This window comes from Vidua chalybeata, unplaced genomic scaffold (assembly GCF_026979565.1).
Source record: "Vidua chalybeata isolate OUT-0048 unplaced genomic scaffold, bVidCha1 merged haplotype W_reject_16, whole genome shotgun sequence".
NCBI lineage: Eukaryota > Metazoa > Chordata > Aves > Passeriformes > Viduidae > Vidua > Vidua chalybeata.
Window position 1 is genome coordinate 204602 of NW_026530346.1, and position 17045 is coordinate 221646.

General features: G+C 51.9%; 1 long non-coding RNA gene across 1 annotated transcript; it reads right to left on the minus strand.

The window, feature by feature from the left end:
• Nucleotides 1-14921: 14921 nt before the first annotated feature.
• LOC128783125 (uncharacterized) lies at nt 14922-16975 on the minus strand. The gene is made up of 2 exons (XR_008429009.1): nt 16904-16975; nt 14922-16112 (listed from the first exon to the last, which is right to left on the minus strand). It is a non-coding gene; the product is annotated as an uncharacterized LOC128783125 (long non-coding RNA).
• Nucleotides 16976-17045: the final 70 nt, after the last annotated feature.

Sequence of the window (17045 nt, forward strand, 5' to 3'; positions counted from 1 at the left end):
ATCACAGGGCACCCACAGGATGGCCGAGGGATCAGAGCCAGCCAGCGTGGATTTCAATGTCTGCATTGATGATCTGCATGAGGCGACTGAATCCATCATCAGCAAATTTGCAGATGACACCAAGCTGGGTGTGAGTGTGGATCTGCTGGAGGGTAGGAGGGCTCTGCAGAGGGACGTGGACAGGCTGGATCCAGGGCCCAAATCCAACAAGGTGAGGTTTAACAAGAGCAACTGCTGGCTCCTGCACTTTGGTCACAAAAACCCCTGCAGCACTACAGGCTGGGGACAGAGTGGCTGGACAGTAGCCAGGCAGAAAGGGACCTGGGGGCACTGATGGACAGCAGGCTGGACATGAGCCAGCAGTGTGCCCAGGTGGCCAAGAAGGCCAATGGCTCCTGGCCTGGATCAGGAATGGTGTGGCCAGCAGGAGGGGGGCAGTGATTCTTCCCCTGTGCTGGGCACTGGTTGGGCAGCACCTCAAGTGCTGTGTCCAGTTCTGGGTCCCCAATTTAGGAAGGACATGGAGGGGCTGGCGCGTGTCCAGAGAAGGGCAGCAAGACTGGTGCGGGCTCTGCCACACAGGTCCTGTGAGGAGCAGCTGAGGGAGCTGGGGTTGTTGATCCTGGAGAAGAGGAGGCTCAGGGGAGACAAGGCGGTGTCAGGGCACAGGTTGGACTTGATCATCTCCAAGGTCTTTTCCAGCCTTGCTGATTCTGGGATTCTCTGAAACCACCCTTGGAGCAGTTGCAGGAGGAGCCCTGGGCCTCCTCTTCAGAAGCTCCAGCAGCCCAGGTCCCTCAGCTTCTCCTCACAGCCCCAAAGCCCATCCTGTCAATCCTGCAGAGCCTCTGCAGCCGCTCATTGCCCAGAACAGGGAGCCCCACAGGCAGACACAGCAGCCCAGATGTGCCCCCCTGGCCTGAGCTGCCTCTGGCAAGGGAGCAGCACGAGGCACTGCAGGAGCCTGCAGACAATTCCTGCAGCACTTGTGGGATGATCCTGCTCCCCAAGGGACATTCCCATGGTGCCAAGTCAGGAACTGCAATGGGGAGTGGGGCCAGAGAGGAAAGGGCAAACAGGGATGGGCTGTTTGCAGGGCAGGGAACAGGGCTGGGCAAGAGAAAGAAATCTGGATCAGGAAAGATGAAAGAAAGCAAAGGTGAAGCCAAGGAAATGCTCAGGGCAGTTTGGGGTGGCTGCCAGGCAGCCCTGGCTCTGAGCAACAGCGTCTACAGTGGGACAGGAAACTCCCAGCTGATGGGAACAAACTTTCTGGCTGGGTGCAGAGGCCAGGAGAAAGCTGAGTGCTTTCCCTGGCGTCCCTCAGCCCTTCCTGGCCCCGGGGGCTGATGGCATTTGTGCTCCCTCAGGTTCATGTCCCCACAGCAACAGCATGGGTTGCTCCTGCCTGCTGTGTGCAATGCAAACAGGGGCTCCTGAGCCAGTGCTGCCATGTCTGTGCCTGCAAGGATGTGGCACCTGTGTGAGCTGGGGGAGAGGCCAGGCCACAGAAGGGGGATGTTGTTGGCAGCTCCATGAGGACGCACTGGGACGCTGCCCTGGGCTGTCCAGCGCACTGGGGATGGATCAGCCCCTGCTCTGCTGCTCCTTCCCGTCTCCCCCAGGGCTCTGGCAGAGCACCAGCCGTGCTGTTTGCCCCCAGCCTGCCCACGGCCACCCTAGGACTGCTCACAGGGGTTTTCTGTGCTGAGCATTGGCCTGGCCGTGTTCTTGAGAGAGCCTGGGCAAGGAGCCTGGAGCCCCCAGGCCCTGGCCTGAGGCGTCAGCGTTGCCCCAGCATCGCCCATGGCCTGTCCCTGCTGCAGCCCCGGCACTGCCAGCCCCAGGACTGTGCCCGGCCCCGAGAGCACTCAGGCCCTGCAGCAACACCAGGGCCACCAGGGCAGCGGGGCAGGGCCATGGGAGCAGCACTGGCAACACCAAGTGCTGCTGCTGCTGCTGCTGGGCACAGCTGCTGTGCCAGCACTGATCTGCCTCCAGCTCTGCACACAGACATTGCTGCTGCAGCTCCAGAGAAGGCAACAAAAGGGGCATCTCCAGTGAAAACTCTGCTGGGAGATCCTTTAGTTCATTTAAAGAGGCTGAGAGCACAGCTCCTCATTGACACAGTCTGGAGCCTCAGCAAAGGTGGAGAGAAACAAAATGAGAAATGGCACAAGCAATGGCATTTCTTTGTGGACAAGATTAAAAAACCAAATCAGAGGAATGAAAAGAAGAAACCAACCTCAAAACCCAACAAGAAATATCAAAGATGAATTTTATTGCAAGTGATTTGCAGAAATAGGCCATAAGTCTACTGTTTCTAAAATCGTCCAGTGATCAGTCTCCACAGTTGCAGCCTTGAGCTCCTGGTTCCTCAGGCTGTAGATGAGGGGGTTCAGGGCTGGAGGCACCACCGAGTACAGAACTGACAGGGCCAGATCCAGGGATGGGTAGGAGATGGAGGGGGGCTTCAGGTAGGCAAATGTGCCAGTGCTGAGAAAGAGAGAGAGGACGGCCAGGTGAGGGAGGCAGGTGGAAAAGGATTTGTGCTGTCCCTGCTCAGAGGGGATCCTCAGCACAGCCCTGAAGATCTGCACATAGGAGAAAACCATGAACACCAAACAGGCAAAAGCTAAGAAGGTAGTGAAAACAGAAACCCTGAGTTCCCTGAGGAAGAAATATGAGCAGGAGAGCTTGAGGATCTGTGGGATTTCACAGAAGAACTGGCCCAGGGCATTGCCATGGCACAGGGGCAGGGAAAATGTCTTGGCCGTGTGCAGCAGAGCATTGAGAAAGGCACTGGCCCAGGCAGCTGCTGCCATGTGGGCACAAGCTCTGCTGCCCAGGAAGGTCCCGTAATGCAGGGGTTTGCAGACGGACACGTAACGGTCATAGCACATGATGGTCAGGAGGGCAAGCTCTGCTGAGATGAAGAACATAATGTAAAAGAGCTGAGCAGCACATCCTGTGTAGGAGATGGTGCTGGTGTCCCAGAGGGAATTGTGCATGGCTTTGGGGACAGTGGTGCAGATGGAGCCCAGGTGGCTGAGGGCCAGGTTGAGCAGGAAGAAGAACATGGGCGTGTGCAGGTGGTGGCCGCAGGCTCCGGCGCTGATGATGAGGCCGTTGCCCAGGAGGGCAGCCAGGGAGATGCCCAGCAAGAGGCAGAAGTGCAGGAGCTGCAGCTGCCATGTGTCTGCCAGTGCCAGCAGGAGGAAGTGGCTGATGGAGCTGCTGTTGGACATTTCTTCACTCTGGGATTCATGGACTATTGAAAGAAGATATTGACAAGCTGGGAAAGATTTCATTGTGTCATTCCTATGAGTTTTTATTAGGAATCCCCTCAAAAATACTTCTCTTTTTTGGCTGAACTTTGCTCAGCCTTTTTTCTCTGAGCTCAGGTTTGTGCTGCTGCCTCATCTTCGACACTGCTCTCAGCCTGAACCCCGGGGAGCCCAGAGGGAAAACAGGGCTCCTTGTGCCCCAGTGCAGTGAGACCTGCTGGTCCCACACAGGTGCCCTTTGCTCATTTCACCTTCTTCTATTTCAGAGTGATCCTACTTCCAACGTGCTTGAAAAATAAAGTGGCCTTTTTGAAGACTTCAGTTTCATTGTCAGCATCTCTAATTTTTTCTACATTTCCCTGTGCAGCTGGAAATGGAGGGATACCAAGGGTTGGTCTGGCTCTCTGCTTTTTTTGTCAGTGCTACCCAGAGTGCTTTTGTGACGGGAAACTCAGACTTTTTGTCAAAGGCATCATGATTAGCAGATCTTGAAATACTCCCTTGACTCCTCATTGTCTCTGCTGGACCCCACATCCCACAGCCAAACCCAGCCCCTTCTCTGCCTTTCCTCCCCCTGCCCCAAGGGCTGGCAGAGCCAGGGTGGCACAGGTGACCTTTGGGCTTTGCAGGGTTGGCACCGCTTCAACAGAAGACACCAAAGAAGGGGGATCCTTCAGTGAAAAAAAGCTTCATGAGGATCTTTTTGTTAGTTTATGACATAGTTAAAGAAGTGCAGACAGTCGGGAAACGCGGGAAACTGAAAAGAGTCCATCTGCTTTATTCCCCCCGTCTCCCCGACCCCCACGGTCTGAAAATGCTATGTTGAATGTTGAAACTTCTGTTTCTAACCCCTCTCCTGATTCCTTTCACAGTTGTGGCTGTTCCCAAAAATGCTGTACCCCTTCTAACACCTTCCCACACCCCCCATGGGACGAATTGCCACAAGATGGCGGCGGCCGCGTGGCGGGGGTCTTTGTCTCTCCACAAGGTAGACAAAGAAGCGCGGTGGGAACTCCTCCTTCCCAGGTACCCCCTCCCCCCCCACGCCAGTCCCTGATCCTCCTTCCCTTTGTCCTGACCCCTCCTCCTCTCTTGCGGCAGACGAAACCCCTCCCAGGTGCTACTGCAGGCCTCCGCCCACAGCACCGCCCCTCCAGGTGGTTCCTTCAGCTCCACCCCTCGAGGTTCCTTCACCTGATCCCGCCCCGCTCCACGCGGCATCACCAACCTCAGCCACTCCCACACAAACCTCCACCCCTGAGCCTCCGGACCCTGCCCCCGCTCCTCCTGATTCCCAAAGCCCAGCCTCTGGTTCCCATGGCAACGGGAAAGGTGGGGAGGCCGAAGCCGGGAAACAGAAAGCAGGCAGAGATTCAAACTCCTTGTTTCTCGCACCAGTGTTGTACAATGCGAGAGGGCAAAACCCCAGATGGGAACCACTTTCATATGAAAGCATAAGGGAACTCTACAAAACGAAACGTGAATTTGGGCAAAAAAGCCAATTTTTTAGGAGCATGTTAAAAGCAACTTTCAATTCTAACACCTTAGTTCCCACTGATTTAAAGCACTTGTTCAGTTGCTTGCTCCCTCCATCAGAATACAGAATGTGGGAAAGAACTTGAAAAAGGTTTGCAGGAGACCTTCTTCCAGGAATTTTGCAGAGTCCCGATTATGCAAAAGATATAGAGGATGACGAGATCACCCTCGAACATCTTGTGGGTGAGGGGGATTGGAACCAAGCCCAAAAACAGGCAGCAGGGATTCCAAGACTAGTGTTAGATCTCACAAAAGATGCAGCAGAACGGGCATTTCTTAATATGCCCTCAAAAGAACCTATAGTACCTTATATCGCTCTCAAGCAATCTGTTTCAGAGCCATTCATGGATTTTGTTGATCGAGTGAGAGACACGGTCAAGAAAAAGGTGGAAGGGCAAGAAGCACGAGACGAAATCACGTTTGAAATTGTCACCACAAATGCAAATGATGCCTGTCGGCGAGTCATCATGGCTCTTCCAGCGTCACCTCCACCTATGCTGGATCAGCTCATTGAGGAGTGCACAAGAAAAGCCACACTGATGGCAGAGGACTTGGTGGAAAGTCCTCAGGAAAAAGTGGTTGCTCCGACATCAGCAACCCCAGAAACTCCAACATCGAGTTCTCCTCCTCCCAAACGCAGATGTTATTACTGCAATGAGGAAGGCCATCTCATCAGCCAGTGCCCCTTTCGGAGGACAGTGCCTCCTCAGGGAGGGAGGGAGTGGGGGGGAGAATTCTCCAACCAGCAAAAAAACTAATTGGGGAGCGCAGACCTGCCCTGCGTGATGATACAAATGGGGTGGGTCAGGGGGGTGTTGGAGACCCCACAGATGACGCAGTTGCATCAAACAGGAAATGCCGCAAGGGAGGAGGAGAACCGTAATTCCTGTTTTTCCTTTATACTGGCAGAATTTGTTATAGTTAGTTTACCCTGTTGTATGATTGCATTTTTCTTTCAGATTAGCAGGATGTCAATTCCTATGTTCCTGCTCCTCATTTGGCTCCAGAAAAGCAGGAGAATGAGGACTGGTTCAAGGGCGTGTTTAAGGGCTGGGATCTTTTTGGGTGGGTGTTGTCCCTTCTAAAGGACATTTGTTATTTTGTAGTTGCGATCTTTCTAGTTTTGCTATCGTTTGGGATTCTCAAGCGAATCATTTTTAGCATTGCTTCCTCCAAGTTTGCAGCCTCCGCACCTGTCGTAGTTGCCACTGCCACCACGGGAGGAGAAAGGTGAGAAGATGGAAAACAAAACAACACTGCAGTTTGACAGCCGCAGTTTCTCCTTCCCCCAAAGCTCCGTTCATTTTATTAAACAAAAAAGAGGGAGATGTTGTAGTGTACAGCTATGCAGACAGAGCAAAAAAGCTTTGTGAATTTGAAATGGAAGTTTCTGTTTCCTAAACCTAAAGCTGGAGTTTCTATTCTGTATTTTTACGTGTATTTACCCTTCCCCCTGAAGTTATTCCCATTGGATTTTATCTATAATGTATTCACACTGGGCATTGTTCTATTGGTTTCACCTTATCTCTTATTTTCCCCTATAAAACCTGTAACTCAACCCCAAACCGTGGTCACTTGTACGTGCGGCGTTCGAGCAAATACAACCTACTTCCGACTGCACACAAGTGTCCAGTCTCTTGAGTCTCTTTATCCCGGTCATGATCGCGCTTTCTAAATAGCTCTGTCTGTATCAAATGAACCACAAAGGTGTTTGTCTCTTCTCTCTGGCTGCTCACGGAAGCGCCTGGCCAGCGCCCCGGGAAAGAGGAGCCGGGCGAAAACAAGGAAGTCGGAGAGAGAAGAGCAACAGAGGAGGGGCTGCAAAGCCAGCCCAGGGTGATCTGAGGAGGAAAGACCCAACCTGTGCCAGGAAGGTGGACAGAGCTTCAGCCAGAGCTCGAAGCTGGTGGTCCATGAGCAGCTTCATGATGGGGAGAAGCCCCACAAGTGCTTGGAGTGTGGGAAGAGCTTTAGGTGCAGCTCCCACCTCATCTGCCACCAGAACATCCACACTGGAGAGAGGCCCAACGACTGTGGGAATGTGGGATGAGCTTCAGCTGGAGCTTGAGCCTGATCTGCCACCATTGCATCCACACCGGGGAACAGCCCTACGAGTGTGGGGAATGTGGGAAGAGCTTCAGCCAAAGGTCCCACTTGATCTGCCACCAGAGGATCCACACTGGGGAAAGGCCATACACATGTGGGGAACGTGAGATGACCTTCAGACAGAGGTCCCAACTGATCATCCACCAAATGATCCACACATTGGGGAGAGGCCCTACGAGTGTCCCCAGTGTGGGAAGAGCTTCACCCAGAGCTCTCACTTGACCCGGCACCAACGGAGGCACAGGTAAGGGAAGCCCTGCAAGTGCCCCAACTGCAGGGAGAGCTTTGTGCACTGCTCAAACTCTATCCCCCACGGGAGGACTCACGTTGGTCAGAGCCCTGGTGATCCACATTCCCTGTGATCCAAGTTGGGAAGACATCTGGTTGGTTATCCTTTTGGTTTGGCCATAATTTTCTTGTGATTTATCTTCATCCCTTAGAAACAGCTGAAATACAACTAAAAAAAAAAAGAGATTGATTAAAGATGTCTAAAGTTCCACCATTTCACAGGTATTTGAGGGGAAATTTATGCTTTGGGGACATCTTCTGGAGGATTTGTGGGTTCTTGGGGTATTTCAGGCAGTGTTCTCCATCTCTTTGCACTCCAAAAGCCAAGACGGATTGATCCGTCACCTCAAAATTACTCAGTCCCACTGAAAACAACTCAATCTTACCCCAGAAAGGCTCAATCCCACCTCAAAATGGCTTGTTCCACCTTAGAAAAACTCAGTCCCACATCAAAACTCAGTCCCACGATTCCACAGCCTTTAGGGTCAGATGGGTTTGGAAGGAGATTGGGAGAAGTGGGATCCAAGTTCAGCGGGTGGGGGATCAGGATTGTGTGGGGCTGGGTGTGTGGGATGTATTTTGATAGTAAAGAAAACTTTCAGAATTATTGATTTCTGTCCCGTTCGTTTTCCATCAGTTCCAGTTTGGTTTTCAGTGCCACCTTCCCAGCTGATTGTGCTTGTGTCCTCCTTTCTCTCCTGCCTTTCTTTGCCTGCTCTGTTTCTCTCTCCGTGTCTCTCTTGACCCAGGGCAGCTCCCACCAAAGACCCTCCCCTGATTTAATTCTCAATCCATGAGCTACAACAGCCATGGGTAAAGTTATGAAGGCTGACAGTGATCAATTCCATTTAAAACTTCCAATCCTGTCCCTAATATCCCAGTTAGATCCTTTCTTATTCTGCTCCTGAGGTGTACTTGTCTTTGTAACCATGTTGTCCAGCCCTCAAAGGATGTCTTTAGGAAAGAGGAAGAGGCTGGCTGGATTTCTGAGATGTTAATTTGCATTAGCAATTCAACACGTTTGAGAGACCACTCTGGATTGAACAACATTTGTTGTTGACCCAAATTTCTCACTACGTATGGGCCTATTTCATATACCTTAGGTTCAAGCTTGGTTTGGGTCTGAACTGCTTGAGTACTGGTGTGAGTTGTGTGAGGTCTTGCCGTTGTAAAAGGTATAACATCTATTTTAAATTTAAATGAGAGCCCGACAGCATCACGAGCTCAGAGACAAGTCACTTCTACAGGCTGTATTAATGTGAAATTACACCAACAATCTGATTTACTTGGGCTATCACAAACCTCCTGGTGCCTGTATACAGGAGAGGCTGAGACACTAATTTGATTTGGCCTCTCGTGAATGGTCCCATTGACCACCTGGCATCCTACCTGAATTTCTTCTCCTCTGATCCCTTAAAGTGTCCACAGTTCCTGTTCCTGCCACTCCTACTCCTCATATACTTGATTCCCATGGACTACTACAGTGGAAAGGTTTAAATCTTTTATCTCAAAAGGTTCCCCCATGGATCCATTATACTGATTGAAAGCCTGGGACCAAGGCCATTCAGCATTGGTTTGGATAGAGGTACTCTCTAATTCCAAGACTCCAATTATAATTATACACAAAACAATTCCGTAAATGAGACTACAAACTACCCCCGGCCGCAATACACTCATTTTGCCCAAGTAAGTTTTAGTCTCAGTCCTTTGTCTCCTGGTGTCACTTTCCAAGGGGCTTCTGGGGCCTTCTTCACTCGAGAGTGGTGGATGCAGGCATTCTGCTCCTTGACCTTGATCGCGGTGAAGGTGGTGAGAAGCACCTGGAATGGTCCTTCCCACTGTGGTTCCAAAGTCTTTTCTGTAAGAGACTTAATATATACATAACCTCTAGGCTGTATATTGTGTACTGGTTTATCTGGCTCTCTGTTCTGAGTTCCAGTCACGTTTTTCAATTTCTCTGAGCTGTTTACTTAAAGCCACCATGTAGGTGGCCAATGTTACCTCCCCAATGTGGGTGGACATTCCCTTTTGTATTCCATATGGCCTTCCATAAAGCATTTCAAAGGGACTCAGCCTTTCTTTAGCTCTAGGTTTAGTTCAAAATTGCAATAATGCCAGTGGAAGAGCTTGGGGCCGGGGTAGATTAACTTCCTGCCCCAGTCTTACAATTTGCTGCTTAATCAGATGATTCATTTTCTCCACTTGGCCATTTGATTGGGGGTGGTATGAAGTTCCCAATCTATGCCCAGGTGGCTATTAATCTGGAAATGAACTTGCACTATTCTGGAAATGAAATGTGATCCTCTGAGGATATTGTGGCTGGAACCCTGAAGCATGGTATTATTTCTTGTAATAATACCCTGGTCACCTCTCGAGCCTTGACAGTTCTGGTGGGAAGCACTTCTGGCCACCCTGAAAATGCATCTGTCAATGCCAATAAATACCAATACCCCCCCTTTTCTTGGGAGTTCTGAAAAGTCAATTTGCCACTGTTGTCCAGGTCCATGGCTCCTCCCAATCTGACCGAGTTTTGGTCTGGGGGTATTTTTGGGGTTAGTCTGGAGGCAAAGATCACACTGTTGGGTCACTTGAGTAATAGTGGCATATAAATTCCTGGCAACGATTCTTTCAATCAAATAGATGTTCAGGGCATCTATTCCCCAGTGTGTTTTCTGATGCTCCTCCCTTACTAGTCACCACAACAAATAGGAAGGGATTACCAGCATCTCCCTTCAATGGTAGCCCACCCCTCTTGGTTGTATGCCCCTTTTTGATTAGTTTTGATTAGTATGTCCCTTTGATTAGTTTTCTGGCTTTCTTATTATATTCTGGCTTAACTTCAAGGGAAGTTTGTCCGTCTGGAATTAGAGCCCCTTCAATAATTACCTCACCTTTCGCTGCTGCCTTTGCCTCTCTATCTGCCAGCTCATTTCCTTCCTCCAGTTCTGAGCTCACTCTCTGGTGTGCTTTAATATACATAATTGCTACCTTTCCAGGCAGCTGAACTGCTTCCAGCAGCCAGATTATCTCTTGCAAATGTTTAGTGTTCTTTCCTTGTGAAGTCAGCAGTCCTCTCTCTCTCCAGATGGCTCCATGTGCATGCACAACTCCGAATGCGTATCTAGAGTCTGTATAAATGTTTATTCTCTTTCCTTTTGCCATTTCCAAGGCACGGGTCAGTGCGATAATCTTGGCCTTCTGTGCAGAGGTGCCTGTTGGAAAGGGTGCAGATTCTATTACCTTTCTGCAGGTAGTGACTGCATATCCAGCAGGTCGCTTTCCACTGGCAACGTAGCTGCTCCTGTCAGTGAACCAGGTCCCTGCATCGTCCAAAGGAGTGTCCTTCAAATTTGGGTGGCTGGAGTAAGTAGCTTCAATAGTCCCCAGGCAATCGTGGTGTACTGCTTCTCCTTGATTTCCACCGAGAAAAGAAGCTGGGTTGACAATGTTAGTTACCACTATCTCTATATCATCTTGTTCTACTATGATGGCCTGGTACTTCAGGAACCTCTGTGGTGAGAGCCGGTGGCCGGCCTTTACTTCCAGTACTGCAGGCACTGTGTGGGACACTAGTACAGTCATTTTTTTGTCCCAGGGTAAACTTGCATGCTTCTTGAATATTCAGCATGGCTGCTGCTCTGAGGCAACCTGGCCATCCTTTGGCCGTTGCATCTAGTTGCTTGGAAAAGTAAGCTGCTGACCTCCGATATGAACCCAAGTCCTGAGCCAATATTCCCAGGGCAATTCCCTGGTTTTCATGGGAAAATAGAAAGAATGGTTTACTTACATCGGGCAGTCCCAAAGCTGGAGCTGACATGAGGGCACTCTTTAGCTGGTGAAAGGCCTGTGTGGTTTCCTTTGTCCACTGGAGCTTTCTATTTTCATTGGCAATAAGAGCATAGAGGGGTCTGACGAGCAGTCCATAATTACAAACCCACAGCCAGCACCACCCTGCCATGCCTAAGAAGGTTCAGAGTTCCTTTCTTGTCTGGGGTTTCGGGGTTTGGCATATTGCTTCCTTGCGAGCCTGCCCTAAAGTCCGTTGCCCAGCACTGACCGCATACCCCAGGTAGATTACAGTCTGCTTCACCACCTGTGCCTTTTTCTTTGATACTCTGTATCCTTGGAGCCCTAGGAAATTCAAAAGGCTTACTGACCAGGCCACACGTGCTTCCCTCGTCCGAGTGGCTACTAGAAGATCATCCACGTACTGCAATAGCCTTCCTTCTTCCTGTGGAGCTTCCCAGGACTCTAGATCTTTTGCAAGTTGTTCCCCAAACAGAGTGGGGGAATTTTTGAAGCCTTGAGGCACATGGACCATATGAGCTGGGTTTTGTGCCTGCTTTTAGGGCTTTTCCATTCAAATGCAAAAATTTTCTGGCTGGCTTTGTGGATAGGGAGGCAAAAGACGGCATTTTTCAGATCTAAAACAGTAAACCAGGTTAGTTCAGGTGTTAAACAAGTTAGTAAAGTATATGGATTTGCTACCACAGGATATAAATCCTTTGTTATCTTATTGACAACCCTTAATCCTGTACTATCAATTATTGGGCTGGTTCCTTCCCTGTCTTCTTTTTCAGGGGGTACTGCTTAATTCTCACTGGTTGTGTCCCTTCCTTAAGCTTGATTACTATGGGGGGCATTCTTTGCCCTCCCTTGTACATCAGAGGCACATACCCCCGAAATACTTGTCCAAATATCTCTTCACTAATATCCTCCTTATATTCAATGGCTGTTAATGTTAAAGTTAACACCTCTATGTACCTTTGATCATTTACCTCCAGAGTAACCTCCCCATTTTAGAATGTTTAGGGAATTGGGCATATACAAAAACTTGTAAATACCCCATTGTTACTTCAAAGGTTTGCAAAAGTATCCACTCCAGTGGGCTGAACTCCGGCGTTCCTATGGGACACGGGCACAGCTCATCAGGCTGATGCTGCTCCCTCCCTCCCTCCCAGCTCCCATTCCACAACAGCCAGCCCTTGCCCTGCCGAAAAGCAACTTGGCTGCAGCCGGCTGAAGGAGGATTCCCCCTCCCTCCCTCCCTGCCTCTTCCCCCTCTGCCAGCCAAGGGGGGAACCTCCGCTGCCCGTCTGGGCCCCGGCTTTGGGCTCACCTGACATCTGGGTGTAGAACGCGTCCTGGAGGATCGTGCCGCACCTGAAGTCGATGAGCTTCGCCTCGCCCGTGGCCAGGTCGACAAGGACGTTCTCGGCCTTGATGTCGCGGTGCAGGACGCCGCGGCTGGTGCAGTGCCGCATGGCCTCCAGCACCTGGCGGAACAGCCCCCGCGCCACGGGCTCCGTCAGGAACCCCTGCTCATGCAGGAAGTCCCAGAGGTCCTGACAGCGCTGCAGACGCTCCATGACCAGCACGAAGCCGCCGGGCAGCTCGAACCAGTCCAGGAGCCGCACAACGCCGCGGAAGCCAGGGCACAACACCATCCACAGCAGCACCAGCTCCAGGGGCACAAGGGCGCCGTTGTGCTGCGGGGGGACCGCGATGGCCTCAGCGGGGCCGATGATGCGCCGTGCCTTGGCCACCCCCTGCCTGACCCCGCCGCCACTCGCCATTGCCTGGCCCGGGACACTGCGCGGCCCCCGCTCACTCCCCGCTTGCTCCCCTCGCAGCCTTCCAGCTGCCACCCTGCCGGGCCTCGCCTTAGCCCCGCCCGGCATGCCCCGCCGGCTGCTCCCGCTGGCCCCGCTCAGTCACCAGCCCTGCCCACTCCGAGATGCAATCCCGGGACACTCGCTTGATGGCCACTGGGAAGCCAAGGCGAGCGGCGGGCTGAGCTCGTCACCCGCTGCCTGCCGCCGTTTCCTCCGATACGGCCCCGTCTCTTACCGGGGTGTCGGTGAGCTGGCTCCCGGAGTAAACGCTGCCGCAGCCGCCGCTCCCCAGCAGCGGCCCTCCCGGTGGAGCTGCTCCAGCGGAGGCTTCTCTGGCCGTACGGGCGGCACTGCGCTCCTGCTCTTCTGCACTGGGAACCCGACCACCCAGCGCGCTGCTGCTTGCCGAGCTGCCCAATGCTACCTACTCTCTTTCCATTTGGATCCATTCTCCCTTGTCCTGTCTCTGCTTGCCCTCGTACAAAGTCTCTGTTCAGCTTTCTTGTAGGTTGCCCTCAGGTACTGGAAGGCCACAGTTCAATCAAGTTTAAGTCCCTTTCCCAGGCTGAAGAAGCCGAGCTGTGTCAGCCTTTCCTTGCAGGAGAGGAGCTGCAGCCCTCACATCATCTCGGTGTCCCTCCTCGGCACCTGCTGCAGCGTGTCCAGGTCCTTGCCGTCGGTGCTGGGGAGCCCGGCAGAGCCGGACGCAGCACTGCAGGTGCAGTGGCAGCGGCAGGGTGGAGACACGGCCCTGACAGCGGCTCCGGGAGCAGCACTTGGCGATTGGCCACCCGCATTGCAGACAGCCAGGGCCCTTGTGCCTGCCCTTCTCGCCTGCCCGCCCGCTCGGGGGAAATGCACCCTGTGCTGCCCCTCGCTGCCGCCCCTCGCCGCTGCCCCAGGGGCTCCCCGGGACCATCTCGAGGGCCCCAGGCCTCGGCCTCACTGTGCTCAGCCCAAGGCTGTGGAAAAGCAGATTAAAACACCCAGCCAGAAAGTGCCCTATGATTCCAAGGTCAGTCTTTTGTCTACAGCACGGGTTTGCTATCAGAGTCTGGCTGGGATTATAAAATCACCAGGAGAAAAGAGCATGAACAAGTTCTGCTTTAGCACTACCTCAAGGCTTTGAGGGAGAGGGTTTGTGGTGCTTACTTGCTCACAGGGACACACAGAAAGTGTTGAAATGGTAAAAATAGTCCAAACCCCTTAGAAATTGGAAGGAAAACCTGAGGCACTGGCAGCTAGCACCTGAGAAACCTGTAGCTTTTGCTCCTATCTTCCACCTGGGAGCTTCCTGGGTGGGGGCAATTCTTCCAATTGCATCAGCGTGGTCATGGCTAGAAAGGGCAGTGAGCAGATGGATTTAGCTTCTCGTGCCAGCCCCTGAAATGCCAGTTGTCATTTGTGTGCGCTGAGGATTCTGCTTCAGACTCAGAACTTGCGCAGCTGCTCCTGGGGCGCCGCTCGCACGCAGGCGCAGCGGTGCTGCAGCAGCTGTCCCGCACACAGGGAGGGCTCTGGAGCCTCCCCAGGGCCACCAAGGAGGGGAGGAGGGAACGTGCCTGGGATCTGCTGCAGTACCGTGAGGTTGCGGGGGATCCTTCGGTCTCTTTGATGGGCGAGGGAGCGGGGCAAATTGAATCAAGGTGAGACAGGGATCAGACAGTCCCACGCCAGGCAGCGTTTTCTCCCACCTGGGCTCTTCTGAGTCGAGCGAGCTAGCGAAGCCTGCGGAGCAAACGAGACCTGGGAGACAGGGAAAGGCTGTCTAGGAAGGAGTCAGATAAACCCGTGTGGGCATTTCTCTTTCCAAGGGGCTCCTGGGGAGACAAAGGAGACAAGAAGGATGTCCCATCTCATGACATTTCCTGGGATTTGCTTTTGTGGTGGCTTTGGCAGTGTTAGTGGTCTCAGGTTATTGGGAGGACTCTGTGGTCTTAAAGGTCTTTTCCAATGGAAACGGTGCTGCAATTCTAAACCTCCATTCCTGCTTTTGAAGGATACAGCCCCCCTCATTAGACCCCCATCTGTGTTTTTAAGGAATGTAGCATCTGCCTTTCCTTGAAAGTAATAGGAATCAGGCTTTAAATGCTCTCAAAACACTTTAATTCCTTGCTGTTAAGCTGTGTGTTTGAATTGAGGTGCTTTTGTACAGAAAGGTTTGAGCATGGGATAAATGCAGGCAATTCAGCTGCAATGGCACTTGTTTCATCTGCTTTTCTTCTTCCTTTCCCCATGGGTGGCCAATTTGGGAGTATTTGTCTTGTACTTTGAGTTTCAGCTCAGACTTGCTCATGGATGTGCTGTAAAACCTTATGTACCCCTTTCTACTGAAAAATGCTTGCAGACTGGTGGGAATTGCTAGAGACAAGGCTTACCAGCCAATCCCCAGTATGATTAGCCCAGTGTCCCTGCTTAAACCCAGGTATGCTTGTATTAGAAAGGAGTGAACTATTCTAACTCCCTTTTTTTTTGTTTGGTAGTTCTTGGGGCGAGTCCTGGGTGCTATTCCAACTCTTTGCTATCAAATGTGTGAAGGCATGATGCTGCTGTAGCAGGAGCCTGAGTTCAGTGGGAACATGTCCAAAGCACCGGGTCTCACAGCAGTGGGCACGGTGAGAGACTTGCCTCTGCTGCCATGGCCATCCAGCCATGGGAAGAGCAGCTGCTGGGGCTTGCCCCATTCTGCCAACAGCAGTCTGCCTCCAGCATGTGGACTGTATGGCCATGATTCTGACAGAATGTGGAAAATGCATCGTTTGAATGTATTTTGATGGTGTCTGACATCACCTGACTGGAGCAGTTTGGTAGGCAGGACGCCCTGTGGGCAGGGCCATGGCAGGGATTAGTGGCTGGCACTGGCACTGGCGGTGTTATTTTTCCAGACAGGCTCCTGGTACAGCTGTGGGGGAGGGCACCAGCAGCTGTATCAGCGCAGTGAGCTGCAGCACATGGAGGAGACCCTCATCTGCAAGAGCCCGTCACCCCCTTTGCTGCCCCCATGGTGGCACAAGATGATTCCGCCACAGGTGAAGGGCTGCAGCATGACTGGAGACTCCTTCAGCCAGGACTTGTTGCAATCTCATTGCTGCAGCTGTGCCCGGAGGATGTTGGCCGGCAGCAGCGCTGCCGATGCCCAGGAATGCTGCTTGGCCCAGAGAGGCAGAGTTTGTACAAAAGCTGCATTCAAAGCGCTGATCGCGAGACCCCGGAGCTGCTGGCAAGTGCAGCAGCTCTTCTTCATTCCGTGCAGGTGAGAGCCCAGCCTTGGAGCCTTTCCCTGGGGACAGGGAAATGCTCTGAGTATAGTTTTGAATTCTCAGGGACAGTCCAAATGAGAATTGTTTTGAGGCAGGAGTTGTAATGTTGGGTTTGGGTGTGCCTGCAAGAAAGAAAGTGGGGATAAACCCCTGCCACAACGAAGGAGAACTTTGCATGGCCAATTTACACCCTATCAATACACTGATCATATTGGCCCACTGAATACTGGGGGCATCTAATGCAGAGTGCAAAGCTTCTTTGAATAGATAGGAGAGATGAGACTTGAAGAAATGATTTTGCAGATGCAGAAAAAGGGATCAGACCCACGGGTCCCATGGCTCAGGCTAAGTTGTGCCAAACCAAGCATGATTAGTTTTATCTGCTCTGTTGGAGAGTATTTCAGAATGACCTGCCTATTGTGCTATTTCCATGAAGGAAATTTTGAATTGTCAGGAACTGCCAAGATCAGAAATGTTTTGAGGCAGATCATGTTTATGTTGGGCTTGGGTGTCTCTGCAATAAAGGAATCAGGGAATAAAGCCCTGGCACAAAGAAGCAGAGCAAAAGTGGAATGTTTGGATGGTCAATTTGTTCCCTACAGACATCGGCCAACTGAATTGTGGGGTCATCTACTGGGGAGTGCAAAGCTTCTTTTACTTCCACCGCCTGGTGCCATTGTTTGTGTCCCACCACTTTGTTTGATGTGAAGAGAAATAAACAAAATCCCACAGCAACAAGCTGCAACCCAGAACTGAGTGGGAATTACAGAAATAAAGGCCTTGAAAAGTAGCTTTGCAAAGGGTCTACTACCTAGACAGTGTGAAGCCTTCAGGCCTGGCCTGGCTGGGCTTAGGGCTGGCTGCCCTGGGGAAGGGAAGGGAAGGGAAAGGGATGGAGTTGGGGTGGGGTTTTGCAGCCTTGGAGACAAGAGAACCACTGGTGAGCGCGTCAC